This window comes from Saimiri boliviensis, chromosome 18 (assembly GCF_048565385.1).
Source record: "Saimiri boliviensis isolate mSaiBol1 chromosome 18, mSaiBol1.pri, whole genome shotgun sequence".
Taxonomy (NCBI): Eukaryota; Metazoa; Chordata; class Mammalia; order Primates; family Cebidae; genus Saimiri; species Saimiri boliviensis.
The window spans coordinates 31,136,406-31,163,195 of record NC_133466.1 but is presented as its reverse complement, the minus strand read 5'-3'; the positions used below and the strand labels follow the sequence as shown (position 1 = coordinate 31,163,195).

The 26,790-nt window shown below is 33.3% G+C and overlaps 1 protein-coding gene across 2 annotated transcripts in view; it reads left to right on the top strand.

Moving 5' to 3' along the window:
- ROBO1 (roundabout guidance receptor 1) overlaps window positions 1-26,790 on the top strand; it is a 1,085,200-nt gene that overhangs the window by 87,780 nt on the left and 970,630 nt on the right. The gene's annotated exons all lie outside the window — the stretch shown is intronic.

The following is a 26,790-nucleotide window of genomic DNA, read 5'->3' as shown; positions in this document are numbered from 1 at the left end:
GCTAGTCATTGTTCCTTGGTTCTTTTAAGCTTCCTGGCATATCTTGCCATTATAAAGTGCAAGCATCAGAGCTCTGAAAATTGATGGATTTGATAAATATACTCCAACATACATTTCACAGGCTGAAGACTTTACTAGTCTACCATGTAAGAGTACTAAATACTTTGCAACTTCCTTTTTAAAGATAGATTTCAATTTTTATATTTCCTATGTCAGAAATAATCATTTAGAATAGTATGCTTAACAGTGGTATGCCATTTATATCAGCTAAGTCTGTTGATAAGTTCAGGAAAGATGAGGCTATGGTTGACAAGTTTTAATATTGAATATTCATAATATAACAAATTGTATAAACTTATGTCAATTATATTGTTAATCTTGAATATTCAATATCATAAGGTTCACTTGATTCTAAAATGTATTAAAGTGTACTTATTCATATTTTAAAGTAATTATTTTGTGACTAAAGAAGGAAACTAATTGTGTAGGAAAATTGTCTTCAAATTTTCCTGTGACAGTGACAGTTTATAAAGCAGTGTGCTATTAATGTGACTTCTATAGATTTCCTAACAAGCTAAATACCAATCTCACTTCCCACATTATACTTTAGTATTGAACCGTAAAGGGGAAAAATGAAGGCTCTGCATACCTCATTACACAGACCTAAGAGGTGGTGATGTAGCAAAGGCTACAAAATTACTGTGGATCATCAGAGCCAAACAGAAAAGGATGAAATAGGAATAGTTTATCAGAACCCGTCAATCCAAGAAAGCAAATGATTTAAATCAAAATGATAATAGGGAGGCTAAAAGAAATGTATGAGCAATGGAAGAAAAAATAACCCTAGAAAAGAACTAAACAGAGTGCAACTCAAAAGTCAAATGATTTCATGAAATTGGAAAGGTAGTCTTAAAGTGTGTAAATGTGCAAATGTTTACATTTATATGCATCTTTTAAAAGAAAGCTGAATAGATAGAACAACTAAAGTTGTGTTTCAATACTAGTTTTTGCATTTGTTCCCAAACATAGGGAATATGATTTCTACTTTGCATTATGGTTGTTTTATGGTCAAAACTAGAAAAAAAATTCATTTTATGTTGAATAAGTAAGTCACTTATTCTTTCTGACATTCAATTTTCTCTTACGTAAAATGACGGCACTGGAATAGATGCCTATTGTATTTGCCTCTAGTTTCAAATTTTCGTGATTCTGTGAAACAGTTTGTCACTGAAGAAATATCTTTGCATTCCTAAAAACTCCAGTCATTTTAAGTATTTTATTTTGTAGTTTATCAAAACCTCTAGTAATACTTTTTTGTGATGATGTATGTAATTTCTTATTTTTCTCCAATGATTAATTACATATGAATTGTCCTTAAATCTCATGTTATATCCATAAACTCAGGTTATCCTCTCATTAGTAGACATAGTAATATATTTATGCTTGTAATAAATATTTTATAAACATGCTTATTTATTTTTTGTATGACCATCTCTACAGTTATTAACAGACATAGAAAGTAAATTCAAATACAGTTCTGGATATGTAGTAAGTTTTTTAACTCACAAATTGATAGCTTCAATATTCAACAGAAAGGCTTTGTATTTTTTACAAAATAAAACATATCTTCCTAACATTTACTTTGTAGAAGTTTAGGAAATGGACTCCAATCCTCAGTTATAATTTGTAAACTGAAATTAACATATTGATATAGCTATCAGCTATCCCTTTTGATAATACTGTATAGATGAATAGAACTAGAAGATTCATTTCATTTGTGTCAACATTAGCAGAAAATAATATGACACAGTGTGAGACTCAAGGGATTCATCTGACATTATTGAACAACCTTTTTCCCTAGGAACTGCCTTTTACTGAGCCTACAACAGACACATTACCCAAAAGACAATCTACCGATGGCCTTTCAACAATCTAAGACACTGATCTATTCATTTTAGAAAAGATACCCTAATGGGAATGCAAATATTCTCATCTTGAAATGATACTCAAAAGCCTGAGAAATATTTCTTTTGTATGGCTCTTTGACTAATCCTGTACAATGACCACTTACATCAATAGAAAATCCCTTGTGAAAAAAAAATCCCCTGACATAAAATACAAATTTACATTTTATTATTCAATGTAAAAGGCAGTGAAATATGAGAGAGGTTTTTACCTTCCTGGGAAATGAACTTGAACAACGGACACAAAATGTGTCCAACGAATAGATAAGGGAATAGATATCTAGCTTCTAAAATAATGGGTTTCTTAGTCAAGAGATATTTGACATGAAAATATTTTATTTGAAAATGATTGTTCATTATAAAATGAATTTCTCATTTTTCCATGAAATAATGAAATATAATTAAACCTAAATGTATAAGAAAGATATAGACAGATTTATAATAATTTTACATGACATTTGTAATCATCCAGTAAGTTATTTTTGATGTAGAATTGATTTTTTCATTAATCAAAAGTATTAATAAATAATAATAGTTAAAATTTCTCAGAAACATTTTTAGTGGTTTTTTGGTTAAGCAAAAACTTATTTAGTAATTATTGAGGTGTTGTGCAATTCTACTTAATATCAGCACAATTAGGTTACTTAATATCAGCACTAATTGTGCTGATATTAAGTATTACATGCTCACAGATGTAAGCTTATTCTTTAAGCAGAATGGTTTGTTAACAGCTGTTCATTTTGAAATAGAATATTTGAGAGAAAACTCTTAGACTAATTTAGAAAACAAGAGAACAACGAAAATCTTTGTTTCCTGTGGGGCAATTTATTTCACAATTTTTTGTATTACAATCTTACTATTATTAAAACAATAGCAAATACTCATTCCAATACCACTGTTACTACTGCCACCACCACTACTATTAATACCACTGTGAATGCCACCATCACTCAATTAACATTGGTTGCATAGAAAATATGTGCCAAACTCTAAGCTAAATGACTTACATGGATTATTGTATTGAGGCTTTATAGAAATCCTCCATTATAACACAATTATAATTGCACAAAACCGAAATCAAGGCAATGCAAAATTCCCAGGAGCCACTTTCATCTGAATAATTTTAGGTAATCTTCTAAGTGCCATAATATTCTAATTTTGCAGTGTAGGTCATGTAATCAAGTTTATACTGGTAGCTACTTCACCTAGCAAATAGTAGAAAGCTAACAAGTGTGGAAGACGTCTGAGAATGGAAAGAATTTTTAGAAATGGGGGGACAAGAAGGATAAAATGGACACACACCAATCACTGATAAGTGTTCAGCTAAAGAGGATTTAAATAACTCTGCTTAGGATTTCCCCTGAAAAATCTCACCAATTTAACTTGGACAACAAGAATAATGGTCTAGTCAGTGCAAAGAAACTAGTGTGGTATATTTTTTAAAATTATAGAAAAAAATCAGCTTGAGTATAAAAACAATAAATTAATATGCTGAATGTGAGACTTGAGGGCTTCAGTTCTTACACATGGAATTTGTTAATAGACAGACTTGAGGTTGAGCAATTGCTATCTATAAATATTTGGCATTGCAAAGAATAAGTTGTACTGCACTGTGACCGAGATTTCAGTCAAAATGCAGCAAGAGAAAAAATGTTGGTGAATTACGGTAAAAATAAATTTTATTTTGAGTAATATTAGTTTCTTTTCAGTGATCTTCTTTGACACTTAATAGATTTTTCAGTCATGCACAAATAGAAGAAGAATGTAAGTGGAATGAAAGTATAATACTTTTTGGCACCAAATGAAACATTAAACCAAGCCAAGGAGAGCCTCTGTCTGTGTCCATTTCACCCATGAACGCTTCAGGCTCTCTAGACCTAATCTGGAGGGAAGCAGTGCGATGGCTGGTCTCTCGGGGTGCTGGCATCGCAGACGAAGGCTAAGAGGTTGCTGACTGCATGATGCACCACTGAGTTCTGCAAATAAATCAGTTGAGTTTAGTTTGGGGAAGAGTGTTTCCAACTTGCCACAGTTTTGTGAAGTAAATTTGAACAACTATGTTTATATAAATGTTTTGGTTTTAAAATTAATTCCCTCATACATAATTTTTGTTATAGGTGCTTTAAGAAAAGCAGTATTCCTTTCCTTTTAATATTTGGAAGTATTGTAAACCTAAATAATACACAGAAAAGTATAATAAATATTCATACACCCACTAGTTTTGTTTAAATGTAATATTTTGCATACACCTATCATTTTATTACTTTTTACTGTACTTTAAGCTCTGGGGTGCATGTGCACATCCTGCAGGGTTGTTGCATAGGTACACTTATTCCATGGTGGTTTGCAGTCTCCGTTCCCCCATCACCTATATCAGGCATTTCTCCCCAGCCTCCCTGCCCCCCCCCCCCCGCCATCCCTCCCCTAGCCCCAAACCTTATACTTATCAATTTTTATATTTTTGACTTAATACATCATTAGGAATACAGTTGGAGCCTCCTACAAACCCCTCCTTGTGATTCCCTTCTCCTAAGAGCTAATGACCATCCTAAATATGGATGTGATAGGCCATACCTATAATATATATAATATAAATATACATAATATTTATATTACAATTATATATAATTTATATTGCAATTATTATATATAATTTATATTACATTTTTATTATGTATATATTTGAAAATATAAACATGTAATTATACATGTATTATTTTACATGTTATTAAATATTTTCTAAATGGTTTCATTCTATATGTACTTTCCTTCAGATAACTATTCTACTCAATATTGCTTTGAGATCTATTTTTATTTATACATACAGCTCTAATTTATTTCATTATTTCATGGTATTCTATTCCTAGAATGTATTAGAATTTATTCATTTTCTTAAGGGATTCTTTTGTAGTATTTTTCTTTAAAGTACAATAGTTCAATGAACTTAATCACAAATTTATACCGGACAAATATCTATGAGTTTTACACAAACATATAGAATTATGTATTTTGCCATCAAGATTTTGACATATTTAAATGTTTATAAAACTTGCCTATTATTGTGTATGTAATATCTTTTAAAAATTATAATCTTATGCAGTCTACTTAATGGTTATAAATTGATTATAATTTCTTCAATTTTTCTATATTACGATTTTTAAGAAATCAGTTTACTTTGAATTTTCAAATTCATTGTCATAGTTTTAAAATTGTATTCTATATGATTGTACATTTTATTATCTATTTACTGTTTTACTAATCTGAGCAGAATCTATTTTCTCTGGAGTTTTTTTAGTTAGAGATTTGTAGTTTTTATTGGTCTTTTCAGAGAATGTGTATTTAATATTACATATCCTCTCTATTTTTTTCTATGTTCTCAATTAGGTTTTCATTTTAATTATTTTCTTCCTCCTCAATTCTTTGGATTTATTGTTTTATTTTTCAAAATGTCTTAGAGTAGACATCTTAAAATAGAAAGTATAGAAATTTTTATCAATAATTGTCTTTTTTATTCCATATAACCTTGTAAAATTCTAAATTTCTCTTTAAGCAGTATTTGTATTAGGGTTTTCCAGAGAGTCAGAACCAATAAGACAGATGGACAGAATGACAGGAGAGGAAAGATGTGTCCCAGCTCCAGAAGACATATCAACATATTGACCTTTCTGGTTTTGTTCTCTCCGGCCCCCAGAAGATTGGACAGTGCCCACTTTCATTAAGGGTAGATTATTCCTGCCTAGTCTAGTCAGATTTGTAGGCTAATTTCCTGTGGAAACACTCTCACAGAAATACACAACAAATATACAACAAAATAAATGATTTACTACGTCTCTTGGTATTCCTTAACCCAGTCAAGTTGACACCTATAATTAGACATCACATTATTTCAAGTGAATCACACCATTTCTAACCAATGATATTTCCACAGTCACTCTAAATTAAATATTTTCTACTTTTCTCATGACTCTTTTAATGCATGGGTGTTAAAATCTTTGCATCTAAAATTCTGAAATACAGATATTTGGGGCTAATTTTTAGAATTTTAATTCAATTATTAGAAAATGTAGTCTATAAATGGGAAGAATTATTTCAGATTTACTGTGCAGCATAACTATAGTTATGTTAAATACATAAACACATGCAGACACATACATTACATAAATATAGTTGTTATTGCTATTACAATTGTTCTGTATCCAACAATGGCTTACTTGCCACTTTTTCGTTACTTCTACCTTCCTTTGAGTTTAATTTCTTGCTTGCTAAAATACTGTGTTAAGCACGGTGGTTCTCAAACTCAGTTGCATACTGGAATCTTTTATAGAGTTTTAAAAATATACTAGGGACTCAGTCACACCGAAAGAGATTCTAACATATTACTGAAGTGTAGCTTGACATTGAGCATTTTAAAAGTTCAATTTTGGTCAAATACAGTTGATTACCAAGCTCTTACCTTTATAGCAAGCAACTTTTAAAAAATGTTGTTTGGAAATATCTTCAGGTGTTCAGAATATAAAATACCAGGTTGACAACTATTTTCTCAGTGTACTTTGATAAAATTCATTGTCATGTACTTTCTAATATGGCCATTGAGAAACCTGCAGTTGGACTAATTGTTCCATGCCTGGCCTTATCTTTTTTTCCTCTAGTTGCTTTTAAGAGATGCTTTTTTGTTTGTTGTTGTTTTTTTCCTTAGTCCTCTGCAGCTTTACTACCATGCTTTTTGATGTGTACTTATTTAGATTTATCTTCCTCAGGACTCCTAATGACAATTCATCTATTTTATCAAAAGTGAAGTAGTGACCCATTTACTCCTTGAATATTACCTCATCTATTTATGGTGGTCATTGTTGTTATTTTAATTATGCCTTCTTTTCTCTCATTTCCAAATCTCCTATCATTAATTGTTTTAAATACAGCTATTGAAAATACAGTGTCTAAAAAAATGTTTTACCTGAAATCTTTGTGGTTTGAATCCTTCTGTTCTATTTGATCTCTGTGAACTCTTAATCCTGGTGTATTTTTATAGTTGTGATTGGGAGTTTATCTTCAGTGAGCCCTATATATGTGTGGCTGTGTTGAAAATATCTTTCCCCAATGCTCTTTGTGCTTGCTTGTGCTTGATTCACAAGTGTTTTATTGCAGTGAAGTCAAGTTTATGGCTAGGGTTTATGCAAGACCTAATAGCACAAGGTGCTTGAAATGCAGACATATCTAAAGGCAGACTATGGCTACAAATTTTCAAGACCCAGTTAAAACACAGAAGTTCCTTTTTGCTTAACAGAATTTTTTCTAGTTATACATTTCACTGTGAGTTCATCCTGAAAAGTTCCTGACCTTATAATGTATGGATATTTCAGTTCTAACTCCCTATACTGTAAGTTCTCACTTAACATACTTGCAAACTGTGAATTTAAATAAAAAGGCATATAGCAAAACCAGTTTTCCTTTAGGCCAATTGTTATAAACAAGAGTTAAGTTCCTAAGGCATATTTTTGGTCACAAAAATATCCAGAAAATTCCAATGTGAAACATTTAAAAAAGTGAGCTAGATACACATTTTTTAAAAGATTAATAAAAACAGGTAAGAAAATCTGTCTTAAAGAACTCCAATATCTTATAGGAATCGATCTTTTTTCCTCATCAACATTATGGCAAAATAACATTAAATACAATGACGTTATTTGAGGACCTGCTGTATCTCATTAGCTCAAAAGCTTCTCTTCATCTTTAGCTGGGAATATTAATATTGAAGTCCCTAAAGCGGGGTTTCTCCATATCAACACTGTTGATATTTTGGGATGGATAATTATTTAGTGATGAGGATAGACGGTTGTATCCTGTGCTTAGTGGGAAGCTTAGCAGCAATCCTGCCTTCCACTTACAAGATGCCTCCCCAACTTGTGTCAACCAAAATTTCTCCATGCCTTAGCAAATGTCACTGTGTGGGGAAAATTACCCCCAATTAAGAACATTAGCCCAGATTATTAAGACAAACTCCTAGCTCTCCAGAGTAACCTACTGATTTTGGACAAAGGTGCCAGAATATACAATATATAACCAGTGGAGTTAATGTTCCAGTTTTCAGTTGCCTCTTGTTTAGGGCTCATAGAAATTTTCTTTAATTTCTTACAAGGTTATTTACATATGTAATAGGGAGCCTACTTGTATACTATCTAATAATTGTAGAGGGAAATTTTTGTAGCATGAGAGCTTTCAGGTATTCTATTTCTCCATATTGCCAAAATTGAAGTTCTGTATTTAATTTTTAAAATAGTTATTGATACATAATAGATGTAAATATTTTCTGGGCACATATGATAATATAATTCATATAATCTGTAAAGATCAAAGCAATGTAATTGAAATACATTACCTTACCTTAAATATTTCCTTAAATATTTTTAATTAACATACCTTAATATTTTTCTTTTCATTATGTTAGAAACATTCGAATAATTTTCTTCTAGCTTTTTGAAACTTACAATAGATTATTGTAACCTATAATCACCCTACTGATCTGTCTAACACCAGGTCTTATTTCTTCTGTCAGAAGAATATTAACCCCTCCTTATCCCCTTTCCCGCTTACCCTTCACAGCCTCTGGAAACCAGCAATCTTTATGGGATCCACTTTTTATTTTTTTACCTCCAATATATGATCGAGAATATGTGATATTTGTCTTCTGTGCTTGGCTTGTTTAACTTAACATAATAACCTCCAGTTCTACCCATGTTGCTGTGAATGAAATAATTTCATTCTTCTTAATGGTTATATAATATGTCATTGTGTATGTATAGTACATTTTCTTTATTAATCCATTGATGGGCAATGATTGATTCCATATTTTGGCTATTATGAATAGTGCTGCAGTAAACATGGGAGTCCAGGTGTCCCTACAATGTACCAATTTCCTTCCTCGTGGATATTTATTCTACCCAGTAGTTGAATTGCTGGATAATATGCTAGTTCTATATAATTTTTTAAGAATTTACATACAGTTTTTCATAGTAATCGTTCTAATTCACATTCCCAACAACAGTGTACAGGATGTCCCTTTCTGCACATGCTCACCAGTATTTGTTATTCCCTGTCATTTTCATAGAAGCCATTTTAACATGGGTGAGGTGATATTTCATTGTGGTTTCGATTTGCATTTCTCTGATATTTAGTTATTTTAAGCAATTTTCATAAATGGCCATTTGTGTGTCATCTTTTGAGAAGTGTCTATTCAGATCTTTTGTTCATTTTTAAATCATTATTCTACTGAATTGGTTAAGCTCGTTATGTACTCTGGTTATTAATCCTTTCTTAGATAGATGGTTGAAAATATCTTCTCTCATTCTCTTGGTTGCCTCTTCACTTTATTGATGTTTCCTTAGCTGTGCAGAGCTTTTTAGCTTGATATAATAACATTCGTGTATCTTTGCGTGGTTGTCTGTGCTTTTGAGGTCCACATGAAAAGTCTTTGCCCAGAGCAATGTCCTGGATTGTTTCCCCAATGTTTTCTTTTTCTTTTCTTTTCGAGACGGAGTTTCGCTCTTGTTACCCAGGCTGGAGTGCAATGGTGCAATCTCGACTCACCGCAACCTCCGCCTCCTGAGTTCAGGCAAGTCTCCTGCCTCAGCCTCCTGAGTAGCTGGGATTACAGGCACGCGCCACCACGCCCAGCTAATTTTTTGTATTTTTAGTAGAGATGGGGTTTCACCATGTTGACCAGGACGGTCTAGATCTGTTGACCTCGTGATCCACCCACCTCGGCCTCCCAAAGTGCTGGGATTACAGGCTTGAGCCACCGCGCCCGGCCCCTCCCCAATGTTTTCTACCAGTAGCTTTGGAGTATCAGGTCCTGTCTTTAATACATTTTGAGTTGACTTTTGTAGAAGGTAGGGGATAGGGATCTAGTTTTATTCTTCTGAATCTGGTTATATATTGTATATTGTTGGCACCTTTGTCCAAAATCAGTAGGCTATAAATTTTTGGATTTATATCTGTGTTCTCTGTTCTGTTTTATTGGTCCATATGTCTGTGCCTTTGCCAACAGCATGCTCATTTGGTTCCTGTAGCTTTGTAGTATATTTTGTAGTCAGATAAGGTGGTGCCTCCAATTTTGTTCTTCTTGTTAAAGATTGCTTTGGCTATTCAGGGTCTTTTATGGCTCATATAAATTATAGGATTGGTCTTTATATTTCTGTGAAGAATGTCATGGGTACATGGATATTTTGATAGGGTTGCATTGGGTAGAATAGACACTTTAACAATAATATTTATTTATTTTATCATTTTAGAGACAGGGTTTCACACTGTCTCCTGAGCTAGAGTTCAGTGGCATGATCATAGCTCACTGCACCCTCAAACTACTGGCCTCAAGGGATCCTTCTGCCCGAGCTTCCTGAGTAGCTTGAACTATAACTGTGCACTACCATGGCTGACTAATTTTACAAATGTTTTATTGAGATGGGGTCTTGCAATGTTCTCCAAGATAGTCTCAAACTCCTAGACTCAAGCAATCTTTCTGTCTTGGCCTCCCAAAGTTCTGTGATTACAGACATGAGCCATTATACTCAGTCTCTGCTCTGATCTTTAAGATTTCTTCCTTTCTATTAATTTTGGGTTTGGTTTGATTTTGCTTTTCTAGGACCTTGAGGTACATCATTGCATTGTTCATTTGAAATATTTTTACTGTTTTTATGGAGGCAAGTATTGCTATAAACTTCCCTCAGTACTGCTTTTGCAGTATCCTAAAGATTTTCTTTTCCAAAATTTACTTTTATTTTGTTGATAAATATCATAGAATGATAGTTGAGTCTATAGGGAAGACAACATCAAATCCAATGGGCTCATTTTAATTTAGTTAGTAAAAGTTAGTAAAATGAGTTAAATATAATAAAACTAGAATATTTGGTGGCAACTTATAAAATTAGTACTGTTGCATCATTCTTAACTATTAGCATACCTAGGTAAATGCTAGACATTTTCCCTGGTAGTACAAATTAGAGGTAGAGAAAATGCTTGCCATTTGCTTATGAACTTTCCAAAAATAAACCATTTTAAGGCATGTGGTGGCAGTGCTATTTGCCTTAGTTCATTGGTTGTTCACTTTTCAAAATTTGTGACTTTTAACTGCTAACACATTTGATTGAATATGTTGAATTGGAATTATTATTTCTCAATTCAGCATTTGAGTTTAGTTGATGATTTTCTTTTGAAGAAATTAGTTTATTTAAAAGCAAGATCACCTAGGCTGGGGGTTGGTGCATATCAACCCTCCATCTAATGTGATATCTAAGATGTGCAGGATAGGACAGTTTAGAATTAGTGCCTTGACACCTACATATGGCTGCATTCCGTACCTCAGTGAAGAAGCCGAAGGATGCTGACACAGTGATGTGGAGGGCGTTGCTGAGAAACTTTTCCAACGGTGTATTAATGTGATTGGTTTTCTTTTTATTTTAAGCTAAACGTCTAAAACAAATTTCAGGTTAACAGTTCATACAACTCAGATTTAGTATTATTGTTTATCATAAAACATATTATGTTCCTAGTTTTAAAAGTACCCAAACTATGATTTATATAATTTATTGGCATTTTTGCTGAATAGGTTTAAGTCAGATAATAGATTTTAAAAAAGCAAATGAAGCAGTGTGTCAAAATTTAATGTTTCATAATAAAAAATAGATACGTTCACTTAAAAAAAAAGAAAACAAAATTTTACTGATTTAAGCCTTTCTGGTAAATGTTATTCCTTCTTTTTATTCAATTATTATTACTATGAATATTGTACTCACTGCAAAAACAAAGTCCTTCTGAAATGAATAGTTGTGTTTGCCACTTTAAAAAAAAGTCAGAAATGAATGTATCAAGACGTATTTTGAAAATGTATTTCTCCTATGAAAATCCGAAAGTCACTCTCTGAATAAAAACTTTTAAATTTAGCTGTGATATTTCTAAACTCTGATATACTTCAAGAGTGCATATATGAACACATGTGATTGTGTGTTCTATGATATTCAGATAATCCATAAAGGCTACATATAGAATTACTAATGCAATCAGAAAGGTTGTTTCAAATAAAATTAAAATTTTGATAAAACTCTCTCCTAAACACTATTGATTCCAGGCAAGTGAACACTGTTTACATTCTTTTCCAGTTCATATACTATATCCTCTTCTATTTTAAGTTACCAGATTTTAGAATTTTGATTTAACAAAGATATTCATAGTAAGTGTACAGTGGTGGTACTTGATATTCTGAAATCATGGGATTTTTCTTTTAAAAGGTAAAAGTTTTAGGCACATAGGTTTTCCTTTGATGGCAATATTAGGTTTAGTGGGATCAGGACAAAGATTGGAAAATGAACCAAGAAGCACCTTTTCTTCCACATAGTGAATGTGCTGTTCAATTTAGAGAGGAGTGGGAAAGAATATTTCATCAGCATTAGTTGCGCTCCAATACTGGAAAAGCTTTTCCTTCTGTCAGACAGTCCTCGGTTCTCTTCTTTAAATCTTCCTTAGGAAATAATGAAACTTACCTCCTTTTACAGAAATTAATCTGCTTATCAGGTTATTCAAAATCAGACCATTATGACTGGGCCTGGTGGCTCACACCTATAATCTCAGCACTGTGGCAGGCCGAGGCAGGTGGATCTCCTAAGATCAGGCATTTGAGACCAGCCTGGCCAACAAGATGAAACCCTTCCTCTACTAAAAATACAAAAATTAGTGGGGCATGGTGGTGCATGCCTGTAATCCCAGCTACTTGGGAGGCTGAAGTAGGAGAATAGCTTGAACCTGCAAGGTGGAGGTTGCAGTGAGCCAAGATCATGCCATTGCAATCTAGCCTGAGAGACAGAGCAAGACTCCATCTCAAAAAATCAGACTATTACATAATTAAGAGTATACATATGGTTTTACTTTGGCAAGTTAGAAACTTAGATTCCTGCTAAATAAATCAGAATCTCTTCAGGGAAAATCAGACTGCCTTTTCCTGCTTTTGCAAATATATCACGACGATTATCTGGTATGATATCAGATATTTTGCAGTACTAAATATGACTATGCTTTCAATCAATGATGCTAAATATCAAGCAACCTCTGTTACAGGCTCTACGCCAACTTTAGTGGCTGCCCTTCCAATGTTTGTCTTAGTTTCCTAATAGAGTAGTCTAAGTCTACTGAACTTTCTGAAGTTTTTGAGTGAAAATTTGAAAATACATTGTCTGAAAATATCAAATATGGTTATATTTGGTTCTGTTCAACTGAGGGTAATTTCCTTCCCTGTCATTTCTGTTGTAACAATAAAATATTTTAGAGAAAACTCAACGTTTATTTTATACTAACCATCCATGTAAAAAAACAAAGTCAAAAGTCACTTTTAAAAGGAAAGAGAGAGCACTACTGTACTATTTATGGAATACAGAGTGCCTGATACTGCTTTTTATTGACTCTTACGTAGAATTGCTAGTATAACTCAAACACAGCTGTATCACCTTTGACAAATGGAGTATTTCTAATGTTACGCTATAAACATGAAGCATTGTATTACATGTTAAACCATCCACATGATCACGATCCATCCTCTTTATATAAATATATCTTATATAAAAAATGGCCAGCATGTCAAAACCTATTATATGGAGATAAGATGACAGAGTAACTAAAATTTTAAATTCAAATAAGATTACATCACCATACAGGATGACTTGCTTATGCTTTATCCAACATATTAGATTTTCAAGCTTTTTATAATATTACATACTAAAAGTTGGGAGAGTCTTCAGGACTATTTTTTTCTAATATAAAAATCAATCAAACATGAGTTTTACTATTAAAAAGGATTTATGAAGGAGGGTCACATTTTATTTATTTGCTACTCATAAAGGTATAAAATGTTTGAAAGTATTAGGAAACACAAGTTTGTCATATAAATGTTTCAATCTACTGAAATCAGTTAGTAGATATCACTGACTCTCCTTGCGATCATCTATAACACATGATAAATACATGCTTACATTTGCAAGATTACTGCACACATTTTGGAAAATTTCCATTTGATATTAATTACTTGTTATATTTCAAGGCTGTCCAATAGAACTTCTGTGATAGTGAAAATGTTCATAGAGCTGCCCAATTACCATAGTGTCTGGACACGTGGTTTGCTGGGCTTTTGAAATTAGTGATATTGAATTTTTAATTTTGCTTAATTTTAATTTGAATAGCCACACATTTTATGGATTTTATTTCTGTTTTGTGTTTAATGAAGCCAGCTCTTTTCCTAAGCTTTCAAAATTTTTCATAAGAAGAGAATGTTTGATAACTGCCAAGTAGTAGTAAGGATATATAATTTAAGGGATGTATTCTTCCTTCACAGTTCATATTTTTTGTTACACAGCTAACACATTTCAGTCATTCTCTGTAAATCTTAATTGCGTGAAAGTCATTTCAGTAGTATTCCTACTGTCACCTTGAATCCTCTTTTTAAGCCAGTGATAGTGCCTGCAATACTCTTGTCAGAAGAAAACCATTTGTTGTTGCCTGTATTATACAGTGAGCTTTCAATTATTCTCAGAATAGGCTTTTATAGAGTTGGGATAAAAAGTGCATGTGAGGGGAGCCTTGTTCTCTGGATGTCTCAAACTAGGAACACCTCCCCAGTAATGGAGTAAAGAAATGGTGAGGGGTTGTCACAGGAAGCTTCAGAAGAATCACTTTATGACAGGCTATTGTGATGAGCATTGTGACAGCCTCAGGGATTGCAATCTAAGGATAGAGGAGAAGAAAACCTGCAGCAAGTCAATGGATTCAAAAACTTTGAGAAGCATGCTAACAAGTGCCTTGTTAAAATTCACATCAATGCAAGTTGTTTCTAGCTTCAACATAAATTCAAGAGATTTTGCTCCGTTTTTCATTGTTATTTCTCTGGTACATATGCACTTATAAATAAATTTAACAGTGTGACTTGTATTTGTTTAATTCATGTATCCGAAAAGACAATGAATTAGACAGCACCAGACAGCAGTTACAATGTTAAATTACGGTTTCTGGTTTAAAAGGAAGACAAAGCACAATGTCTGGAAATTATTAAATACTGAAATTCTCCTTTACTGAAATTCTCCTTCAATTCTTCCCTTCACTTAGTTTTAGAGTACTTTTATATACATAGTCTGTCCTAAATGTTCTCCATTTCTAAATTAGTTAATATTTCAAACAGGTAAATAAATAAATGATGATGTGAAAGACTACTGGCATAACAGACATAACAGAATTGACAAAAGTAAGTGAAATAAAAATATATGGGAACTCATACCTATTATAGGTAGGATAGAATATCATATTCTAAACAAAGAAGGATATGTGTATTATACCTCAATTAACATTTATTTACTATTTAATTTGCTTACAGGAATCTAGGCTTAGAAGGGATAACAGTTTCACAGAGTAAATGCAATAGTTAAAAATATCCCCATTCCATCTCTGCCTTCCACATTTCTACATCCTTCTCCATTCCTTTTGCTCTGCACATTTCTGCTTTATGGTTTAACATCTAGTTCTCGTGACTGCTGTGTACATTTGAATTTAACCACGTTTATTACCAATCAAAGGTATAGTAACTTTCTACAATATTGCAAAGGAAGATAATACCCTCAAGGTTGAAATAAAAATAAAATTCAAAGAATATTCTCCCTTTTAAGAATAGATGTTTGCTGTAAGCTGTGTCAAGATGGTGCTCAATGATCCTCATTCCGTGCATATTATCTAAATTTGCCATCATATATATATATATATATATATATATATATATATATGTATGTATGTATAATTCATGTATTTTCTGATAAGAAAGAGGAGATAGGAACCAGGCTTACTAGTCAATAGTGAATCACTTCTTGGCTATTGAGGGTAGAAACATTATGGTTGTATTTCTATCGTTTTATACACCCTGTTGGAAATTTAAAGTGTGTTTCTTTTCAGATTTGTGTAATTTATATACTATTTGAATTTACAATTTGTACTGATTGTGTAAACACCATGCATGTATCTCTCGAGTGTTATCTAGAGGCCAAATTCACAAGTTACTACTGAAAGGGGAATGATAAAACATAGATCAGTTAAATGTAGTGATACCAAAATGTGGCCTGTTGTGATTAAGTCCACACTCATGCATCAGCCTCTAACAATTGAGAAAACTGAAATCTTCAATTCAGGAAGTAGCATTTTGATTTCTTTTCAAACAGTCTTATATGTTGTTAAATTGTAATGTTGTAATGAGGACTAAAGGGATTCATATAAATGTGAAATATATAGTAGGGTCCCTGATACTTAAAAAGTTCCATACACCAATAGCTCATTATTTTCTCTTGTAATTGTGTTGGAAAGCTACATTCAAATGGTTATATTTTGATTTTCCTGTTCACTTATTGGAAGATAAAACATGGCTAAATTATAGCTGCATTACAAACATTGAAGGCACAGCAAGAGTATTTTTAATAACATTCCCATAGGTAATATAATGCACAGGAAATTAAGCGACTGCTGTACTTTTTCAACCTGTTTATAATTTTAAATTAATTTATGATGATGAATTTTAATGGCTTAGATAAAAATCATGCTGTGTTTATGTTTTAAATATGAAGCCACAATAAAAATGTACCTAAGTGAATCTGATATTTTGTAAAAATAAATACAGGATATAAAATCATGAAGAGATTACGAAAATGAGTTATTAATTCTCTAGCAAGCCTTTCTTCTTCAGATTATAGGAAAATTTACTGTATTGTCAAAGAAAGATCCTTACAATAATGAAATGTTATATCTTGGGGGAAAATTAAGCATGTTGAATGTTGGCAGTATTACAAAGTATAACCTATTTTTGTTCTTTTGTCTGTTTTCTGATTCTGGATGTTTCATCTCCTCATCAAATCCTGGAAGCTGCATGGTACTGGTCTGTTCTCCTGCTGTGTTTCCCAGCTGCTGGATAGAACTTTGTTGACAACCAAATTCCCTTGCTGGACACTGTTTCTACCTTTCCTGTCACCCCTTGTGTGCATTCACTGAATCTTTGCATGTCACAGATATGTATATTTCCTGGCAAAGAGGGACAGATACTATATTTGCAGAGGCAACCTGTTGAAATAATCAAACTGTTTACAGTTATTAGCAACAGGCTTTTCTCTCCCCAGGCCAAGTTTCTTAGGTCTGAATCAGAGCTCAGTAATATTCCAAACATTTATTCAGACTCAACTCTTCCTCCCAGCAACTAGAGATGTTTCTGCTGAGTCTAAGTCAAACTTTGTTTTTTGTTTTGTTTTGTTTTTTTTTTTTTTTCTCTATATCAGTTCCCAACAAAGCTCCGTCTGCTATAGGTCCTGTCCTTCAGAATTGCCAAACACAATCAGATACGTCTGAACCAGAGAGATGGATACAGCTTCACTGGCTAAAGCTGGAGCTTTTACAAAACAAAGATTTTTAGTTCCTATTACAGATATTTTAATAATAGTTCTGAAAATTGACTATGGAGTCTCAAAGGTGGTTTTTCTTTTTTCTTTCAAACCACTATTCAAGTATGTATATGAAAGGTATTCTTCCAGAGCAACAAATAATCAAACCTTGATTCAATCAAGGATGGAATATTAGGTCAGAATTACGCTGAAGAGGGTTTGCACTAGGTGCCACTCCATGCTGCTAATGATTTGAAGAGAAAAACCAGAACTAAGAGTAATTAACACTAAATTTCAGTTTCATTAAGTTTTTATTTCTTTCTCCTAATTCAGAAATAAGAATAAACATGTAGGTTGGGCATGGTGGCTCATGCCAGAAGTCCTAGCAGTTTGGGAGACTGAGGCTCCTCGCTTGAGCCCAAGATTTCAAAACCAGCCTGACCAACATGGCAAAACCCCATCTCTATTTTTTAAAAATGCAAAAAATTGGCTGGGTGTGGTAGCTGACATCTTTGTCCCAGCTACTCGAGTGGTTTAAGTTGGGAGGATTGCTTGAGCCCAGGAGGTTGAGGTTGTGGGGATCTGTGATCATGCACTTCACTGCAGCATGGGTGACAGAGTGAGACCCTTTCTCAAAGAGAAGAAAAGAACAAATATGCATACATAAAAATCAAACTCTGTCAAACTCTTTCTTATATGGTTCTATATGACCCTTTCTACTGCCGTAATTCATATGTTAATTATTCTAGTGTGTGTAGTTACATAACATATTTTAACCTGCATTTCCATTCTGATTGATAGCATTTAAATTTTTTTTAATCTGCTTTTTGCCATCTGTATCTTTTTGTCTGTGAAGTGTTCAAAACGTCTTCTTGCTTCTTGAGTTTTTATTTCATTTCTTATTGCTTTGGAAGAGCTCCTCATATATTTAGGATTAAAAACCCTTAATCAGATATCTTTTTGGGAAGTATTTTCTCTTTATCTATAGATTTTCTTTTCCTTTTCTTGTGCTGTCTTTTGAGGAGAAGGAGATTTGAATTCCGAGGGAGTTCAGTTTTTTCTTTTATAAATAGTATTTTTTTGTGTCTTGCCAAAATATATGCTTAACCCATGGTCATAAACATATTTTTTAATCTTTTCTTTCAGAATATGTACAGTTTAGTTTTACGTTTGCTTCTGTGATCCATTTTGGATTTTTAAAAATAGATTCAGGAGATACATGTACAGGTTTGTTACATGGATATATTGCACAATGGTGAGGTCTGGACTTGTAATGTGCCTGTCACCTGAATTGTGAACCTTGTATCCACTGGGTAATTTTTCAACCCTTCTCATCCTCCTAGCTTCTCCTTTTTTGGAACCTGCAGTGTCTGTTATTTCTCTCTGTCAATATATACCAATTGTTTAGCTCCTACTTTTATGTAAAAATATGTGGTGTTTGATTTACTGTTTCTGAGTTATTTCATTTAGGATAATGACCACCAGTCCATCTGTATTGCTGGAAGACATGACTTCATTCTTTTTCTGGCTGCATAATATTCCATGTTATATAGAGAGACCACATTTCCTTTTCCAATCAATTGCTGGTGGACACTTAAGTTGGTTCTATGACTTTGCTATTGTAAATAGTGCTACAAAAACATGTAAGGGAATGTGTATTTTTAATAATTTCTTGTCCCTTTGGGTAGATATTCAGTAGTGGCATTACTGGGTGAATGGTAGGTTTATTTTTAGTTCTTTGAGAAAACTTTATGTGACTTTCCATAGAGGCTGTACTAATGTACATGCCTACCAACAGCAAATAAGCAAGCATTCCCTATTCTTCATGATCTCTGCAATATCTGCTATTTTTTTATACTTTTTAATAAAACTCATTCTGACTAGTGGGAGATAGTATCTCAGTGTTGTTTAACTTGCATTTCTCTGATAATTTTTTAATATGTTTTTGGCCACTTTTATATCTTTTTTGAGGAATGTCTGTTCATGTATTTTGTCCACTTTTTAATGGGATTACTTGTATTTTTTTGTTGTTGTTTTTTCATATTGAATTGTTTGAGTTCCTAGCAGATTCTGGATTATCAGATGCATAGTTTGCAAATATTTTCTCCCATTTTGTAAGTTGTCTCCTTACTCTGTTGATTTTTTTCTTTTGTTGTGAATAAGTTTTTTAGTATAATTCAGTACCACTCATCTATTTTGGTTTTGATATGATTTACTTTGAGGCCTAGTCATAAATTTTTTCCGAGGCCCATATTCAGAAGAGTTTTTTTTCCAGGATTTCTTCTAAGATTTTTACAATTTCAGGTCTTATAATTAAGTCTTAATTCATCTCAACTTATCTTTTCTATATGGTAAGAGATAGGGATCAAATTTCATTATTCTGCGTATGGTTATCCGATTTTCTCAGCACAATGTATTGAATATGATGTCCTTTTCCCATTGATTATTTTTTTTCAGCTTTGTTGAAGATCTGTTGATTGTGGCTTTATTTCTGGGTTCTCCATTCTGTTCCATTGATCTATGTGTCCATATTTGTACTAGTACCATACTGCTTAGTTACTACAGCCTCAAAATAAGTAATGTGGCATATTTAGCATTGTTCTTTTCTGTTTTGGGGAGATTGAAGGTTCTTTTTTGGTTTCATATGTATTTTAGGATTTTCTTTCTAATTATGTGAAACTGATGTTGGTAATTTGATAATATTTATATGGAATCTGTTGATTGATTTGAGAAGTATGGTTATTTTTCCTATATTGATTCTTCCAATCAGTAAGCATGGGATGGTTTTCCCCTTCTTTTTGTCATTTCCAATGTCTTTCATCGATGTTTTGTAGTTTGCCTTGCAGAGATTTTAATCTGCTTTGTTCAGTATATTCCTAGGTTTTTTTGTATGTGCATGTGTGTAAATGGGATTAACTTTTGGAATTGATTCTCAGCTTTAATGTTATTGGTGTATAGAAATGTTACTGATTTTTGTATATGAATTTTCTCTCATGAAACTTTACTGATATAATTTATCATGTCTAAAAGTCTTTTGATAGAGTATTTAGGATTTTCTGGTTATAAGAATATGCCATCAACAAACAGATGACTTGACTATTCTTTTTTTTTATAATTTGGATACTTTTTATTTCTTTCTTGATTTCTCTGTCAAAGACTTCCCTTAATGTGTTGGATAGAAGTGTTGAAAGTGAGCATCCATGTCTTGTTCCAGTTATTAGGGGAAATGTGTCAACCTTTATCCACTAACTATGGTGTTGGCTATAGATTGGTTTGATGCCTTTTATTATTTTGAGGTATGTTTCTTTGATGCCTATTATGTGAAGGGTTTTTATTATGACAGGGTGTTGGATTTTACTGCATTCTTCTTCTGCATCTATTGAGGTGATCATATGGCTTTTGTTTTTAATTTTACTTATATGGTTAATAACTTCTATTGATTTACATATGTTGAACCATTTTTACATCCCTGGAATAAAACCCACTTGATCATGACATATTATCTTTTTGATGTGATGGTGGATTTAATTTCCTAGTATTTTGTAGAGCATGTTTGCATCTATTTTCATCATAGATACTGGCCTGTAGTTTTCTTCTTTTGGTCCCCTTGCTTGGTTTTGGTTTAAGGATGTTACTATTTCCATAGAATGAATTAGAGAGAAATATCTTCCTTTTGGTGTTTTTGGAACAATTTTAGTAAGATTGGTACCAACTCTTATATCTGGTAAAATTAACTGTGAATCCATCTGTTTCTGGGCTTTTACTGGTTGAAGTTTTTCTTATTACTGATTCAGTTTTATTACTCATTACTGATCTGTTCACCCTTTCTATTTTTTCTCGGTTCAGTTTTGAGAGGTTGTAATTTTTTAATCATTCATTTATTTCTATTAGGGTTTCTGGTTTTTGTACATAGAGCTGCTCATAGTAGCCTCTCATTGTATTTTATATTTATTTGGTATCAGTCATAAGTCACCTTTATCATTTCTAATTGTGCTGATTTGAATCTTCTCACCTTTTTTCTTAATTAATCTTGTGGTCTATAAATTTTGTTTATCCTTTTCAGTAAACAACTTTGTGTGCTTTAGTCTTTGTATAATCTGTTGTTCTCTGTCTCATTTAATGCCGTCTTGATCTTTGTTACTTCTTTTTTTCTGTTAGCTTTGGGTTTTTTTAGTTCTTGTTTTTCTAGTTCCATGTGTTGTGAGATTATTTTTTAAATTTGAGATACTTCTATATTTTGATGTAGGCATTTAATGCTATAAACCCACATCATAGTACCACTTTGGCTGTATCTCTGAGGTTTCAGAATGTTGTATCTGTATTTTCATTCATTTAAATTTTGTTTTGCCTTAATTTTGTTATTTACCCAAAAATCATTTAGGAGCAAGTTGTTTGGGTTCCACGTATTTGTATAGTTTTGAGGGTTCCTCTTGGTATTCATTTCTAATTTTATTATTCTATGTTTTGAGAATATACTTGATATAATTTCAGCTTTTTATTTCATTGAGACTTACTTTATGGCAAAACATATGATCAATTTTAAGGGAATGCTCCATGCACAGAGGAGAAATATATATATTCTGCAGTCATTGAATAAAATGTTGTGTCTAGTAGGCCCACTTAGTCTGGAGTTCAGTTAAAACCCGAGGTTTCTTTGTTGATTTTCAGCCTCAGTGATCTCTCTAGTGCTGTCAGTGGAGTGTTGAAGTTCCACACTATCATTATATTACCATATATCTCTTTTCTTAGTCCTAGTAGTATTTGTCTTATGAATCTGGGTACTCTGGTTTTAGGTGTATAATTAAAATAGTTTGTTGTTGTTGTTGAAAATTTTGTCATTATAAATGACCTTCTTTGTCTTTTTTAAATATTGTTGATTTAAAGTCTGTTTAAACTGTTATAAGTATAGCTACTCCAAGTAACTTTTATTTTACTTTAGTATGGTATATCTTTTTCCAAACCCTTTACTTTTAGTCTGTGAGTGCCTTTACTCATTAGGTTACTTTCCTGTAGACAGAAAATGGTTGGATCCTGTTTTTTAATCCAACTGGCCAGTTTATAGCATTTAAGTGGAGCCTTTAGATCATTGTTGTTGATGGTTAATATTGATATATAAGGTTTTCTTTTTTAAAAAAAAAATTCCTCTAAAAAAATGGGATAGGTGTGCAGAACATGGAGGTTTGTTACATAGGTATATGTGTGCCATGATGGTTTGCTGCACCTGTTGACCCATCCCCTAAGTTCCGTCTCGTCATCCTTCAACCCCAACAGGCCCTGGTGTGTGGTGTTCCCCTCTCTGTGTCCATGTGTTCTCATTGTTCAGCTTCCACTTATAAGTGAAAATATTTGGTATTTGGTTTTCTGTTCTTGTGTTAGTTTGCTGAGGATTATGACTTCCAGCGTCATTCATGTCCCTGCAAAGGACATAATCTCATTTCTTTTTATAGCAGCATAGTATTCCACCGTGTATATGTACCACATTTTCTTTATCCAGTCTATCATTGATGGTCATTTGGATTGGTTCTCTGCTATTGTAAATAGTGCTGCAATAAAAATACATGTGCATGTGTCTTTCTACTAGAATGATTTCTATTCCTTTGGATATATACCCAGTAATGGGATTGCTGGGTCAAATGGTATCTCTGATTCTAGATCCTTGAGGAATTGCCACACTGTCTTCCACAGTGGTTGAACTAATTTACATTCCCACCAACAGTATAAAAGCATTCCTATTTCTCCACAGCCTCACCAGCATGTATTGTTTCCTGACATTTTAGTAATCACGGTGTGAGATGCTTTCTCATTGTGGTTTTGATTTGGATTTCTCTGATGATCAGCGATGTTGAGCTTTTTTTCATATATTTGTTGGCCATGTAAATGTCTTCTTTTGAGAATTATCTGTTCATACACTTTGCCTACTTTTTGATGAGGTTGCTTGTTGTTTTTCTTGTAAATTTATTTAAGTTCCTCATAAATTCTGGATATTAGACCTTTGTCAAATAGGTATATTCCAAAATTTTCCCCCTTTCTATAGGTTGCCTTTTCACTCTGATGATAGTTCCTTTTGCTGTACAAAAGCTTTTTAGTTAAATTAGATCCCATTTGTCAATTTTGGCTTTTGTTGTAATTGCTTTTCACATATTTATCATGAAGGCTTTCATATGCCTATGTCCTGAATAGTATTGCCTAGGTTTTCATCCATATTTTGATGGTTTTAGGTTTTACATTTAAGTCTCTAATCCATCTTGAGTTAATTTTTGTATAAGGTGTAAGGCAAGGTTTCAATTTCAGTTAGTTTATTCAGCACTATTTACTAAATTGGTGATTCCTTCTCCATTGCTTTTTTTGTCAGGTTTATTGAAAATCAGATGGTTGTAGATATATGGTATTATTTCTGAGGTCTCTGTTCTGTTCCATTTGTCTACATGTCTTTTGGTACCAGTACCATGCTGCTTTGGTTACTGTAGCCTTGGAGTTTAGTTTCAAGTCAGGTGGTGTGATGCCTCCGTTTTTTTCTTTTCTCTTAGAATTATGTTGGCTATATGGGCTCTTTAATTCCACACGAAATTTGAAATCGTTTTTCCTAATACTGTGAAAAAAAAATGTCAATGGTAGTTTGATGGGAATAGCACTGAATCTATAAATGACTTGGGCAGTATGACCATTTGCACAGTATTGATTCTTCCTTTCCATGAGGATGGAATGTTTTTCCATTTGTGTCCTCTCTTATTTCCTTGAGCAGTGATTTGTAATTCTCCTTGAAGAGACCTTTCACACTTCTTGTTAGCTGTATTCCTAGGTATTCCATTCTCTTTTTAGTGATTGTGAATGGGAGTTCATTTATGATGTGGCTCTCTGCTTGTCTATTGTTTGTGTAAAGGAATGTTTGTGACTTTTGCACATTTGTTTTGTATCCTGAGACTTTGCTGAAGTTGCTTATCAGTTTAAGGAGGTTTTGGACTGAGATAATGGGATTTTCTGAATGTAAAATCTTGTCAACTGCAAAGACAGACAATTTAACTTCCTCTCTTCCTAATTGAATATCCTTTATTACTCTCTTGCCTGATAGCCCTTGCCAGAACTTCCAACACTATGTTGAATAGGAGTGATGAGAGAGGCATCCTTGTCTTGTGCTGATTTTCAAAGGGAATGCTTCCAACTTTTGCCTTTTGAAAATGATATTGGCTGTGTGTTTGTCATAAATAACCCTTAGTACTTTGAAATATGTTTCATCAATATCTACTTTATTGAGAGTTTGTTGTTGTTTTAGATGCAGTCTTGCTCTTCATGAGGCTGGAGCTCTGTGGCATGATCTTGGCTCACTGTTCTCTTGACCTGGTCATCTGCCTGCCTCAGCCTCCCAAAGCGCTGGTATTACAGGCATGAGCCACTATGCCTGGTTGACAGTTTTTAACATGAAACAATGTTGACTATTATCAAAGGCCTATTCTGCATCTATTGAGCTAATCATGAGCTGTTAGTCTTTGGTTCTATTTATGTGATGGATTACATTTATTGATAGGGATGTGCTGAAACAGGCTTGCATCCCAGAGAGGAAGCTGACTTGATGATGGTGATAAGTTTTTGATGTGCCACAGGATTTGGTTTTTCAGGATTTATGCATAGATGTTCATCCGTGATATTTGCCTGAAGGTTTCTTTTTTTGTTGTCTCTTTCTGGTTTTGGTATCAGGATGGTGCTGGCCTCATAAAATGAGTTAGGGAGGTGTCTCTCCTTTTCAATTATTTGGAATAGTTTCCAAAGGAATGGTCCCAGCTCCTCCTTATACCTCTGGTAGAATTCAGCTGTGAATCCATCTGGTCCTGGGCTTTTTTTTTTGGTTCGTAGCGATATTAATTACTGCCCCAATTTCAGAACTTGTTATTGGTCTATTCAGGGATTCAACTTCTTCCTGGTTTAGTCTTGGGAGGGTGTATGTGTCCAGGAATGTATCCATTTACTCTAGATTCTCTAGTTTATTTGCATAGAGGTGTTTGTGGTATTCTCTGGTGGTAATTTGTATTTCTGTGGGATCAGTGGTGATATCTCCTTTATAATTTTTTATTGTGTGTAACTGATTCTTCTCTCCTTTACTAGTCTAACTAGCAGTCTATTTTGTCATTTTTCCAAAAAAAAAGAAAAAAGAAAACAGCCCCTGGATTTCTTGACTTTTGGAAAGTTGTTCATGTCTGTATCTCCTTCAATTCTCTGATCTTCATTATTTCTTGTCTTCTGATAGCTTTTTGATTAGTTTGCTATTGCCTCTGTAGCTCTTTTAATTGTGATGTTAAGATGTTGATTTGAGATCTTTCTAGCTTTCTGATGTGGGTATAGTGCTACACTCTTTCCCCTTAACACTGTTTTAAGCTGGGTATCAGAGGTTCTGCTACACTGTCCCTTTGTTCTCATTGGTTTCAAAGAACTTCCTAATTTCTGCCTTAATTTTATGATTTACCCAGGAGTCATTCAGAAACAGGTTGTTCAATTTCCATGTAATTGTGTGGTTTTGAGTGAGTTTCTTAATCCTGAGTTTTAATTTGATTGCACTGTGGTCAGAGAGACTGTTTGTTACCATTTCAGTTCTATTGCATTTGTTGAGGAGTGTTTTACTTCCAATTATGTGGTTGATTTTAGAATAAGTGCAATGTGGCACTGAGAAGAATGAGTATTCTCTTGATTTTGGGTACAGGTTTTGTAGATGTCTACCAGGTTATCTTGGATCTCATTGAAGTTTTTTACATTTCATATTCTGAATTTCAGAATTCCCTGTTTGTTAGGTTCCATTGCTAGGGAGAGTGTGATTCTTTGGGAGTGTCAAATCCCCGTGTTTTTGTATGGAAATAATTTTTATGCTGATTCCTTCTCATCTGAAGGGACTGTCATTGCTTGTGTTTGAATTTGCTCTCACCTGGATGGAACTTTATTTTCATACTTTTCTTTCTTGAGGCTGTGGCCTCAAGAAGTTGCATGTAATTGTTTGCCTTCAATTCTGGTTGCTTTCAGGGGGCCAACGATTTATATTTATTTGCTTTTCAGAGATAATTTCTGTGGGATGGCTTTTTCAAATGCTGACTTTTGCAACAGTGTATTAGGTATATGAACCAATTCACTATATTTTGCATGGCTTGGAATGTAGAGGTCTCAGGAAGCTTATCTTCTTTCTTAGCACTATACCCTCTGTCAGTAAGTATTTTTATTTGGTTGTGAAATTTAGTCTCCAGTCCAGTAGGTAAAATTACAGATAAGAGCGGCTCATTCTCAAACACCCTGAAGATGAGCAGAAGCACCCACTCTGACTGGGATGGCTGAGGAAGCTCACGGTAGACTATGGTGAGGTCTCCATAGGGTGGTGTATGGGGAGGGATATACTAGTTCCTTGTCCTAGCAGA